The 13555-nt window shown below is 42.3% G+C and overlaps 1 pseudogene; it reads right to left on the reverse strand.

The window, feature by feature from the left end:
• Positions 1 to 9669: 9669 nt before the first annotated feature.
• LOC114212964 (Y-box-binding protein 2 pseudogene) lies at positions 9670 to 10853 on the reverse strand (annotated as a pseudogene).
• Between the last annotated feature and the right edge of the window lie 2702 nt (positions 10854 to 13555).

The raw sequence follows: 13555 nt of genomic DNA on the forward strand, positions 1-13555 counted from the left end.
TGCATAAGTGGGAACAGGAGGTATATAAGAAATCTCTGTACCTTTTGCTTAATTTTGTTGTGAACTTAAAATGGCTCTAAATAAATTATATTTTTAAAAGAATATACTACAACCAAAACCCAAGGAGTTCTACCAAGTACTGTGTTTCTTATTTGTGGGAAATGTAAGATCTAATTATCTGTTTTATACTTTAGATTAGATGTCACAGTATGACCTGGATTTCTGGATCCATAAAATTTCATTTACATAGCAGATTCATGAATCTTAATTGAATTTATTTCCCACTTCTTGTTCATCTGCCTATCAACAAGATAGAAATACTATACTGGATGAAACTGTACAATAGCACCAAAAACGATAAGATACCTCAGAATAAACCTAACCAAAGAGGTAAAGGATCTATACTCTAGGAACTACAGAACACTCATGAAAGAAACTGAAGAAGACACAAAAGATGGAAAAATATTCCATGCTCATGGATCGGAAGAATAAACATTGTTAAAATGTCTATGCTACCCAGAGCAATCTATACCTTCAATGTCATCCCAATCAAAATTCCAATGACATTTTTCAAAGTGCTGGAACAAACAATCCTAAAATTTGTATGAAATCAGAAAAGACTCTGAATCACCAAGGAAATGTTGAAAAAGAAAAACAAAGCTGGGGGCATCACATTGCCTGATTTCTAGCTATATTACAAAGCAGTGATCACCAAGACAGCATGGTGCTGGCACAAAAACAGACATATACACCAATGGAACAGAATAGAGAACCCAGTTATGGACCCTCAACTCTATGGTCAAATAATCTTCGACAAAGCAGGAAAAAACATGCAATGGAAAAAAGACAGTCTCTTCAATAAATAGTACTGGAAAAATTGGACAACTATATACGGAAGAATGAAACTCAACCATTCTCTAACACCATACACAAAGATAAACTCAAAATGGTTGAAAGACCTCAATGTGAGACAGGAATCTATCAAAATCCGAGAGGAGAACCCAGGCAGTACCTTCTTTGACATCGGTCACAGCAACTTCTTTCAAGATACATCTCCAATGGCTAGTGAAACAAAAGCAAAAATGAACTTTTGGGACTTCATCAAGATGAAAAGCTTCTGCACAGCAAAGGAAATAGTCAACAAAACAAAGAGGCAACCCATGGAATGGGAGAAGTTATTTGCAAATGACATTACAGATAAAGAGCTGGTATCCAAGATCTATAAAGAACTTCTCAAACTCAACACCCAAAAAACAAATAATCAAGTCAAAACATGGGCAGAAGACATGAACAGACACTTCTCCAAAGAAGACATACAAATGGCTAAGAGAGACTTGAAAAAGTCTCTTCATCATCATTAACCATCAGGGAAATTCAAATCAAAACCACATTGAGATACCACCTTATACCAGTTAGAATGGCAAAAATTGACAAGGCAAGAAACAACAAATGTTGGAGAGGTTGTGGAGAAAGGGGAAACCTCTTACACTGTTGGTGGGAATGTAAGTTGGTACAGCCACTTTGGAAAACAGTGTGGAGGTGCCTCAGAAAATTAAAAATAGAGCTACCCTATGACCCAGCAATTGCACTCCTGGGTATTTACCTCAAAGACACAGATGTAGTGAAAAGAAGGGCCATATGCACCCCAATGTTCATAGCAGCAATGTCCGCAATAGCCAAACTATGGAAAGAGCCAAGATGCCCTTCGACAGACGAATGGATAAAGAAGATGTGGTCCATATCTACAATGGAATATTACTCAGCCGTCAGAAAGGATGAATACCCAACTTTTACATCAACATGGATGGGACTGCAGGAGATTATGCTAAGTGAAATAAGTCAAGCAGAGAAAGTCAATCACCATATGGTTTCACTTATTTGTGGAACATATGGAGGACATTAGGAGAAGTAAGGGAAAAATGAAGTGGGGGGAATCAGAGGGAGAGAAAAACCATGAGAGACTATGGACTCTGAGAAACAACCTGAGGGTTTAGAGGGGAGGGGGTTAGCCCAGTGATGGGTATTAAGGAGGGCATGTACTGCATGTAACACTGGGTGTTATATGAAAACAATGAATCATGGATCACTACATCAAAAACTAATGATGTATGGCGACTAACATAACATAATATAATAAAATTTTTTTAAAAACACTAAAAATAAAAAATAAAAAGAAACTGATGATCTGGGGAATGTCCAAATGGTCAAGTTGCCTTGGAAAGTTAACATAGCTCATAACAAAAACATAAATGTATGCTGTTGTGATGTTAACTATTTCTCATGATCCTTCTGAATAGGTGTCAAAAATAATCTGTTAGGGCGGGGGGAGGGGGCCTCCTTCAGCTGCTTCTGGCAAGTGATAGAGCCGTGGAGCACAAAATCGGAACTTTTAGAAGCCGGATCCGCTGAGGGATGTCGCTCCAGTGGCTAAGCGGGGGGTGGAACCCTCGCGGGACAGTGTGGTCTCAGGACCCTCGGGGTCACAGAAAGACCGGGGGTGCCTGAGTGCAGCAGAGCTCCCAGGTATTGGAGGGGGAAAGCTGGCTGCAGAGATGGAGCCGAGGCGTGGGCTCTCAGCTCGGGGTTGCCATAAACTGTGATCCGCGGCCCAGTCGGGCCACTGTTCCTCTAGCAGGGACCCAACAAGGAGCAGATCCGGGGAGACTCCCCTCCCTCCCCTGGGAGGAATATCGAAAGAGTGCACCGCAGGGATCTGCTGGGTTTGGAGACTCCACACGGGGTCGGGTGCCAGAGATAGAAACGCTGGGTCATAGGCCGGGTGAGCACTCAGTGCGGCCAGAGACCAGGGAGATGGGAGTGATTGCTTTTCTCCGGGGGGCACTGAGGAGTGGGGCCCAGTTCTCAGCTACTCCGAGTGGAGATTGGGAGGCCACCATTTTCACCCTGGTCCTCCAGAGCTGTACCAGAGCTTGCAGGGAACAAAACCTCCTGAGAGCAAACCCGAGCAGCTTGCTTAGCCCGGACTCACAAGGGCGGGGCAATTCCGCCTCCGGCAAAGACATTTGGGAACCACGGCAACAGGCCCCTCCCCCAGAAGATCAGCACTGACAGCCAGCAAGCCAAGACCACGTTTAACGATCAAGGAGAACTGGAGAACTCCAGCGCTAGGGGAATACAGCACATAGAATTCATGGCTTTTTTTTTACCATGATTCATTAGTTTTTCAAAGTTAATTTTTTACCTATTTTTTTAATTTTTCTTTTTCCCTTTTTCAACCAACATATCAATCCTTTTTTTTTAAAAAAACATTTTTTATTTTTCATTTTTAGAGTCATATTTTATCCCTTCATAGTAGTTACCCTTATTTTTGGCATATATATATACAAGTTGTTCTCTCTTTAAAATTTTGAGATACAATTTCTTCTAACAGATCAAAATATACCCTAAATCACTAGTGAATGGCTTTGTTTTAGTCTCCTGCCTGATCACATTCTCTCCCTTTTTTTTTGTTTTTGTTCTTCTTTTTTTTAAATCTTCTTCTTTCTTTTTTCAAACAACTGCTTATGGTATCAATTCCTTTTATAAAATCTTTTATAATTTTCATCTTTACAGTCATCTTCCATCCCTTCATTGTATCAACCCTTATTTTGTACATATATAAGTCTTTCTTCCTTTAAAATTTTAGGAGGCACTTTTTTCTAACAGACAAAAATACACCCAAAATCTAGTGTGTGGCACAGATCTATGCACTACCATGATCATATTTGATCATATTCTGTTTTTTTTTGTATTGTTCTGTTTTTGTTTTTATCTTTTTCTTTTTGTTTTTTTTTCTTTCTTTTCTCTTTCTTTTTTCTTTCTTTCCTTTCTTATCCGCTGGTTTCAGGTCTTTTCTGATTTGTATACAGTATATTTGCTGGGGACGTTGTTAACCCGTTAGCATTTTGTTCTCTCATTCATCTATTCTCCTCTGGACAAAATGACAAGACGAAAAAAATCACCTCAGCAAAAAGAACAAGAGATAGTACCGTCAGCCAGGGACCTACTCAATACAGACATTAGTATGATGTCGGACCTAGAGTTCAAAATCATGACTTTAAAGATACTAGCTGGGCTTGAAAAAAGCATGGACGTTATTAGAGAAACCCTTTCTGGAGAAATAAAAGAACTAAAATCTAACCAAGTTGAAAAAAAGGCTTTTAATGAGGTGCAATCATAAATGGGGGCACTAACTGCTAGGATAAATGAGGCAGAAGAGAGAATCAGGATTATAGAAGACCAAATGATGGAAAATAAAGAAGCTGAGAAAAAGAGAGAGAAACAACTACAGGATCACGAGGGCAGAATTCGAGAGATAAGCGATATGATAAGATGAAACAAGATTAGAATAACTGGGATCCCAAAAGAAGAAGAAAGAGAGAGAGGGGCAGAAGGTATATTGGAGCAAATAATAGCAGAGAACTTCCCTAATGCGGGGAAAGAAACAGGCATCAAAATCCAGGAGACACAGAGAACCCCTCTCAAAATCAATAAAAATAGGTCAACACCCCGACATCTAATAGTAAAACTTATGAGTCTCAGAGACAAAGAGAAAATCCTGAAAGCAGCTCGGGAGAAGAGATATGTAACCTACAATGGTAGAAATATTAGATTGGCAACAGACCTATCCACAGAGACCTGGCAGGCCAGAAAGGACTGGCATGATATCTTCTGACACTAAAGAAGAAAAATATGCAGCCAAGAATACTATATCCAGCTAGGCTGTCATTGAAAATTGAAGGAGAGATAAAAAGCTTCCAGGACAAACAAAAACTAAAGGAATTTGCAAACACAAAACCAGCCCTCCAAGAAATATTGAAAGGGGTCCTCTAAGCAGAGAGCACCTAAAAGCAGCATAGATCAGAAAGGAACACAGACAGTATACAGTCACCTTACAGGCAATACAATGGCACTAAATTCATACCTTTCAATAGTTACCCTGAATGTAAATGGGCTAAATTCCCCAATCAAAAGACACAGGCTATCAGATTGGATTAAAAAACAAGACCCATCGATATGCTGTCTGCAAGAGACTCATTTTAGACCCCAAGACACCCCCAGATTGAAAGTGAGGGGGTGGAAAACCATTTACCATGCTAATGGACACAAAAAGAAACCTGGGGTGGCAATCCTTATATCAGACAAATTAGATTTTAAAACAAAGACTGTAATAAGAGATGAGGAAGGACACTATATCCTACTTAAAGGGTCTATCCAACAAGAAGATCTAACAATTGTGAATATCTATGCCCCTAACATGGGAGCAGCCAATTATAGAAGGCAATTAATAACAAAAGCGAAGAAACACATGAACAACAATACAATAAGAGTGGGGGACTTTAACACCCCCCCGACTGAAATGGACAGATCATCTAAGCAAAAGATCAACAAGGAAATAAGGACTTTAAATGAAACACTGGACAAAATGGACTTCACAGATATATTCAAAACATTCCATCCCAAAGCAAGGGAATACACATTCTTCTCTAGTGCCCATGGAACATTCTCCAGAATTGATCACATCCTAGGTCACAAATCAGGTCTCAAGCGGTACCAAAAGATTGGGATTATTCCCTGCATATTTTCAGACCACAATGCTTTGAAACTAGAACTCAATCACAAGAGGAAAGTCGGAAAGAACTCAAAGACATGGAGGCTAAAGAGCATCCTACTAAAGAATCAATGGGTCAACCAGGAAATTAAAGAAGAATTAAAAAAATTCATGGAAACCAATGAAAATGAAAACACAACTGTTCAAAATCTTTGGGATACAGCAAAGACAGTCCTGAGAGGAAAGTATATAGCAATACAAGCCTTTGTCAAGAAACAAGAAAGGTCTCAAACACAGAACCTAACCCTACACCTAAAGGTGCCGGAGAAAGAACAGCAAAGAAAGCCTAAATCCAGCAGGAGAAGAGAAATAATAAAGATCAGAGCACAAATCAATGAACTAGAAACCAAAAGAACAGTAGAACAGATTAACGAAACTAGGAGCTGGTTCTTTGAAAGAATTAACAAGATTGATAAACCCCTGGCCAGACTTATCAAAAAGAAAAGAGAAATGACCCAAATCAACAAAATCATGAATGAAAGAGGAGAGATCACAACCAACACCAAAGAAATACAAACAATTATAAAAACATATTATGAGCAACTCTATGCCAGCAAATTAGATAACCTGGAAGAAATGGGTGCATTCCGAGAGATGTATCAACTACCAAAATTGAACCAGGAAGAAATAGAAAACCTGAACAGACCTATACCCACTGAGGAAATTGAAGCAGTCATCAAAAATCTCCCAACAAACAAAAACCCAGGGCCAGATGGCTTCCCAGGGGAATTCTATCAGACATTTAAAGAAGAATTAATACCTATTCTCCTGAAACAGTTCCAAAAAATAGAAATGGAAGGAAAACTTCCAAACTCATTTTATGAGGCCACCATTACCTTGATCCCAAAACCAGACAAAGACCCCATCAAAAAGGAGAATGACAGACCAATATCCTTGATGAACATGGATGCAAAAATTCTCACCAAAGGACTAGCCAATAGGATCCAAGAGTACATTAAAAGGATTATTCACCATGACCAAGTGGGATTTATCCCTGGGCTGCAAGGTTGGTTCAACATCCACAAATCAATCAATGTGATACAATACATTAACAAAATAAAGAACAAGAATCATATGATCCTCTCAATAGATGCAGAAAAAGCATTTGACAAAGTACAGCATCCTTTCTTGATCAAAACTCTTCAGAGTATAGGGATAGAGGGTACCTACCTCAATATCATAAAAGCCATCTATGAAAAACTACAGCGAATATCATTCTCAATGGGAAAAAACTTTTCCCCTATGGTCAGGAATGCGGCAGGGATGTCCACTATCACCACTGCTATTCAACATAGTATTAGAAGTCCTAGCCACAGCAATCAGACAACAAAAAGAAATCAAAGGCATCCAAATCGGCAAAGAGGAAGTCAAACTCTCACTCTTTGCAGATGATATGATACTGTATGTGGAAAACCCAAAAGACTCCACCCCAAAACTGCTAGAACTCATACAGGAATTCACTAAAGTAGCAGAATATAAAATCAATGCACAGAAATCAGTGGCATTCCTATACACCAACAACAAGACAGAAGAGAGACAAATCAAGGAGTCGATCCCATTTACAATTGCACCCAAAACCATAAGATACCTAGGAATAAATTTAACCAAAGGCAAAGGATCTGTACTGAGAAAACAAAAAATACTCATGAAAGAAATTGAAGAAGACACAAAGAAATGGAAAAACATTCCATGCTCATGGATTGGAAGAACAAACATTGTGAAGATGTCAATGCTACCTAGAGCAATCTACACATTCAACGCAATCCCCATCAAAATACCATCCACTTTTTTCAAAGAAATGAAACAAATAATCCTAAAATTTGTATGGAACCAGAAGAGACCCCAAATAGCCAGAGGAATCTTGAAAAAGAAAAGCAAAGCTGGCGGCATCACAATTCCAGACTTCCAGCTCTATTACAAAGCTGTCGTCATCAAGACAGTACGGTACTGGCACAAAAACAGACACATAGATCAATGGAACAGAATCGAGAGCCCAGAAATGGACCCTCAACTCTATGGTCAACTCATCTTTGACAAAGCAGGAAAGAATGTCCAATGGAAAAAAGACAGTCTCTTCAACAAATGGTGTTGGGAAAATTGGACAGCCACATGCAGAAGAACGAAACTGGAACATTTCCTTACACCACACACAAAAATAAACTCCAAATGGTTGAAAGACCTAAACGTGAGACAGGAGTCCATCAAAAACCTAAAGGAGAACACAGGCAGCAACCTCTTCTACCTCAGCCGCAGCAACTTCTTCCTAGAAACATCGCCAAAGGCAAGGGAAGCAAGCGCAAAAATGAACTGTTGGGTTTTCATCAAGATAAAAAGCTTTTGCACAGCAAAAGTAACAGTCCACAAAACCAAAAGACAACTGACAGAATGGGAGAAAATATTTGCAAATGACATATCAGATAAAGGGCTAGTATCCAAAATCTATAAAGAACTTATCAAACTCAACACCCAAAGAACAAATAATCCAATCAAGAAATAGGCAGAAGACCTGAACAGACATTTTTCCAAAGAAGACATCCAAATGGCCAACAGACACATGAAAAAGTGCTCAACATCGTTCGGCATTAGGGAAATCCAAATCAAAACCTCAATGAGATACCACCTCGCACCAGTCAGAATGGCTAAAATTAACAAGTCAGGAAACGAGAGATGTGGGCAGGGATGCGGAGAAAGGGGAACCCTCCTACAATGTTGGTGGGAATGCAAGCTGGGGCAAACCCTCTGGAAAACAGTATGGAGGTTCCTCAAACAGTTGAAAATAGTTGAAACAGTTGAAAATGAAACCGTACAATCCAGCAATTGCACTACTGGGGATTTATCCCAAAGATACAAATGTAGGGATCCGAAAGGGTACGTGCACCTCAATGTTTATAGTAGCAGTGTCCACAATACTGTGGAAAGAGCCAAGATGTCCATCGACAGTTGAATGGATAAAGAAGAAGTGGTATATATACACAATGGAATATTATGCAACCATCAAAAGGAATGAGATCTTGCCATTTGCAATGATGTGGATGGAACTGGAGGGTGTTATGCTGAGTGAAATAAGTCAATCAGAGAAAGACATGTATCATATGACCTCACTGATATGAGGAATTCTTAATCTCAGGAAACAAACTGAGGGTTGCTGGAGTGGTGGGGGGTGGGAGGGATGGGGTGGCTGGTGATAGACATTGGGTAGGGTATGTGCTATGGTGAGCGCTGTGAATTGTGCAAGACTGTTGAATCACAGATCTGTACTTCTGAAACAAATAATGCAACATATGTTAAGAAAAAAGAAAAAGAAGATAGCAGGAGGGGAAGAATGAAGGGGAGTAAGCCAGAGGGGGAGACGAACCATGAGAGACGATGGACTCTGAAAAACAAACTGAGGGGTCTAGAGGGGAGGGGGCTGGGGGGATGGGTTAACCTGGTGATGGGTATTAAAGAGGGCACATTCTGCGTGGAGCACTGGGTGTTATGCACAAACAATGAATCATGGAACACTACATCAAAAGCTAATGATGCAATGTATGGTGATTAACATAACAATAAAAAATTAAAAAAAAATAATCTGTTAGGGAAATCAGTGCCTGCATGTACCAGGCTCAGTTAATCTTCTCTATCAAAGAAACCACATTGACACATGTATAATTGGAGCTACTATCTAGCTATTTGTGTTAAGCTACTGTCATCCATAGTAACCTATTCAATTTTTTTAGGGACAAAGACTGCTGAATTATATGGGGATCTCGTGAGGACTACCACATCTGTCACCTTTTTTTGGAGGGGAGAAGCCTGTTTTTGTTTTTACTGGAGGCTCAGGTAGCACATGACAGTTCATAAAATGCCTTCAGAGGTAGGGGCTAGAGGAGAGACCAAAAATAAACTGGGGTGGGAAAGAAAAACAACCAGGAGGAGGTGAAAGCTGGCTGGTTCCTTCTCAGCCTGATTCAGGGGAGGGGCGTTGTTCCTCTGAACAACAGGATGGATCCCTTCCTTCAGCCCTTGGTGGGGGACAGAGAAAAAGCAAACGGCTGTTGCTTCGGCCCTCCTGAGTCTCAAGGAAAAGGGGAAAGCAGGTGTTTTGATGTCATGAGTCATGGGAAGGGGGGAGGGGGTGCTGGGTGGGATACAGGGCAGCTGGAAAAACTGGCAGACAACCAGATGGTAGCTCTGGGGGTCCTTCGTGTTGGAGTCATTCCAGTATGTGGTGGGGGGGTCCCCACTGTTGATGGGGGCCGAGGTCTCCGGGGCTGTGGGCTGCCTGGGTCCGGGGTGCTGCTGCCGCCGCAGCTGAAAGTAGGGGCTGTTTCGTGGGCACTGAGGCTCAGACCGGGACCCATCAGCGAGGCCTTGGCTGGGTTTGGTCTCGCCATCCCCACCTTCTGTGGTAGGCTGCTGGGGTGGCCTGGGGCGGAAAGGCCTTCAGTACCGAGGCTGGAATCTGGGAGGCAGGACGCGCTCATCTCCCTGTTGGTCCCTCTCCAATGGGGCTGTCTCTTTGGGCTCTCTATAGGCTGCTGCTGGTTGGGAGGCCGAGGGCCTCGCACAAAGCACCGTCGGTGGGTGGTTGGTGCCGCCGCCTGGGCCTCTGCCCAGTGTCCTCGGCCCGCTCCCCTTCGCTGCCTGGTTCAGTCCTGCCTTATGGAGCCTCTGCCACCATGGGTGGCTGGGCAGCTGGACGAGGCCGCGGGATGAACCTGCGGAACCTGCGTTGATTGGGGGCATAGCATAGCGGCTGCCCTTCACCTGCCCACCCCCCGGCCCAGTTACGTTAGCAGCTTCTGCACCCTTCTCTCCCTCCACGACATCGAAATCCACTGTCTCCCCGTCTCCAACACTGCGCAGGAACTTCTTGGGGTTGTTTCTTTTAATGGTAGTCTGGTGAACAAAGACATCCTCCTTGGTGTCATTCCTGTTGATGAATCCATAACCATTCCGGACGTTGAACCATTTGACAGTGCTCAGGACTTGGATTGCTAGCACCGGCTGATCCACCTGATTCCGAGCTGGGGACGCGGGGGAGCCCGACGCTGCTGTCATCGGGTTGCCAGGGATGCGGGGACCCGGCGCCGAGGGGGTCCAGGCAGCGGGGCCCGTGGCGGCTCCTACACCGCCGCCGCCCGCCCCGCCGCCTGCTTTCTGTGGCTCCCCCGCGGGCACCGGTACCACCACCGCTACCACCCCCTGCCGCCGCCGCGGGGACCGCTGTCGCCACCGCTGCCGCCTCCGCCTCGCTCATCCCGCCGGGTCTGGTACCCGCTCCCGCCGCCGCCACCTTCTCCGCCTCCACCTCCTCCGCCTCCTCTTGCCCGCAAACCCGCAGCCCCTCTGGGTCCTCGCGCCCCAAGCCTCGCCCCCATCTGTCGCCTTTAGATATTTGAAGATAATACTAAGTAATCCCTTCCTTAAAAAATGTATTACTGTTTTTTTATCTACTATTATTTTCTGGGGAAGTAGATAGTTTCAGAGGCTCTTGCCGTCATGTTACCTGGTTCCTCCAGGTGACTAGACTCCCATCCAATCAATGGATTCTGGATCTGACACCTGACTCAGATCTGGAAACTGGGAAAGGGATAGCAACATTTTATTGGTGTGGTCTCATTCAGTCTCCTGATCATTCATCCTTGATTTCTTTTGATTGTAGAAATTAAGCAATACCCTCGTTAGCTTCTCATGTAAGTTATCTCTGGAAATCTTGTGTTATATTCACTACCTCCCTAGATCTCTACAGGCCAGGCCTTCCTCTGCCTGCCACTTTCACCTTGCCATTCATTCTGTTAAACGTGCCCATCTTGCTTTGACAGTAAAGTGCCACTACCTGGCCCCTTCTATCTTCAGATATGTTCATTCTTATCACTGTCAGAGAGACCAGTCCTGTCACAGCAACTACAGTCAGCCCTGACCCACAAAGGAGAGGTACACCAAGCTTCTCAATGAGGCTAGTGCATTTCTCACTAGTGTAATCCTTACTGTTCTAGTGAATAAACTGGGCTTCTGGCTCTCTCTTAGTACATAGCTTTCTGGTAGTTTTTCTGATCTTAAATATATCACTGTAGAGTACCCATTTCTTGAAGTCATTTCATACCTTCCTCCTCTGTCACACAATTCTGGCATTTCCACTTCACTTGTGTGGGCCATCACTTTTTCAAACTTTCCAACTGTCATCCTAGCAGTGTATTAGCACTGTCTCCTTGGGTCCTTGACAGTGTGTTAAATCAATTCTTATGGGAAAATGCTCCATATTGATAAAGGCTATTACCCAGATTTACGTTCTGCACCCCAGTTCCATCACCTTCAGGATCCGGTTTCATTCATACTCTCTTGCCCCCTGTGGTATCCACTAAAGAGCTCCTGCAGCTCCTTTGGCATATAGTCTCTGTCGTCCCTTAACTACCTTAGCACTTCCCCATTGAGCTGTGCTGGTATTTGGCCCTTAGTATTGGTCTATTTACCTGAAAGGAGATGAGGGTAGATCCTTGGAGTGTGGGGGGCATAGGTGGGAACAATGATTTTGAAAGCATCTAACTTGTTGGAATCTTCTGCATGATCTTCAAGCAAAGCCTCCTTTAATACAGAACCGTATCTTCTAACAAAGAGGTATGAGTTACTTCCATTAACTAAGAAGGTTGAAAGGAAAAGTAGAACTTCAAGGTTCCCAACTATATCTAATCAATTATTTTTATTCCAAATCTAAAGGGAATATGTCTTCATCATTAAAACCCTGACCTTGGCTTAGGAGACCTGCTGGGACTGAAAAGGCAACCTTCTCTGAAGCTCCACTCGTCTAAATGAGTAAGATTTGAACCTAGTGCTCTATCTGCCTTGCAGTGGCAGGAATTAAAGTCTTTAAATGTTCCCAAGCATTGTTCTGATATTCAGATTTTGCCTTGGGTTGATAAATAATCACTTAAATGAATTGTCTCTCTTCAATTAAAGAAAAATGTCTCCAGGTAAAGCCCACCCAGTTTATAATTCTTATACTTACTATTTCCCTTATGTCATTAAGCTCCAGAAATAACTACATAGTTGATGTGTCCCCTTCTACCAGTACTGCATCCTAGTTCACTACTGATGACAATTTAAACAGTTGTCAAATGGCAAAGTCTATTTTTTTCCACTTACCACCAGCAATGGACTCATTGCAAGACAGCCTGGCAGAAGTCAAACCATAACACAGTTAAAATGAAAAGCTGTAGACCCAGGATAGCCCTTCAGAGTTGTCCCAACTTGACATAAGGGGATTGAGCCTTTGTAACTTTGTATCATATTGTCTTTGGATGTGGTCTTTCCCCTGGGAAGGAGTGTAATTTTTAAAAGGGAGTTATCTGTGGCTAAGGACAATGTCAAGGAAAGGACTCAACTGTGAGCCGTCTGCAGCAGACTTTCCCAATAGCTGGATGATATGTGATTTACCAGAACATTAATTATCTATTATAGTACACATAGAAAAACTTACAAATATATGTGTACACCAATAATTGGTAAATTATCATGTAGAAAATATGCCCATATAATGCCACCAAACCTTTCAAGACATATAACACTTTGAACTAGGGTAACCTCCACAACTCCCACTCAGTTATGACCCCAGTTCCACAATACCAATCATTATGCAATTTCCAACATCTTACTTCAGTTTTGCTTGCTTTTAAATTTTATATAAATTAAATAAAAATAGTATTTTTTAAATGTCTAACTTCTTTCACTCAATGGTAGATTGTAGAATCCATCCATGTAATTGCATAGTCAATAGCTTATTACATGAATATACATTGTGTGATATTCCTCTGTATGAATACATCACAATTTATGATTATACTGTTGATTGATATTGCAGTTGTTTCCAGTTTTTTACTATTATCAAGAATGCCACTATGGGGGTGCCTGGGTGGCTCAGTCGTTGGCATCTGCCTTAGGCTCGGGTCATGGTCCTGGGGTCCT

The sequence above is a fragment of the Eumetopias jubatus genome, unplaced genomic scaffold (genome assembly GCF_037043125.1).
Source record: "Eumetopias jubatus isolate StellerSeaLion01/CBP00866 unplaced genomic scaffold, mEumJub1_p1.0 scaffold_6, whole genome shotgun sequence".
In the NCBI taxonomy this organism is placed as follows: Eukaryota; Metazoa; Chordata; class Mammalia; order Carnivora; family Otariidae; genus Eumetopias; species Eumetopias jubatus.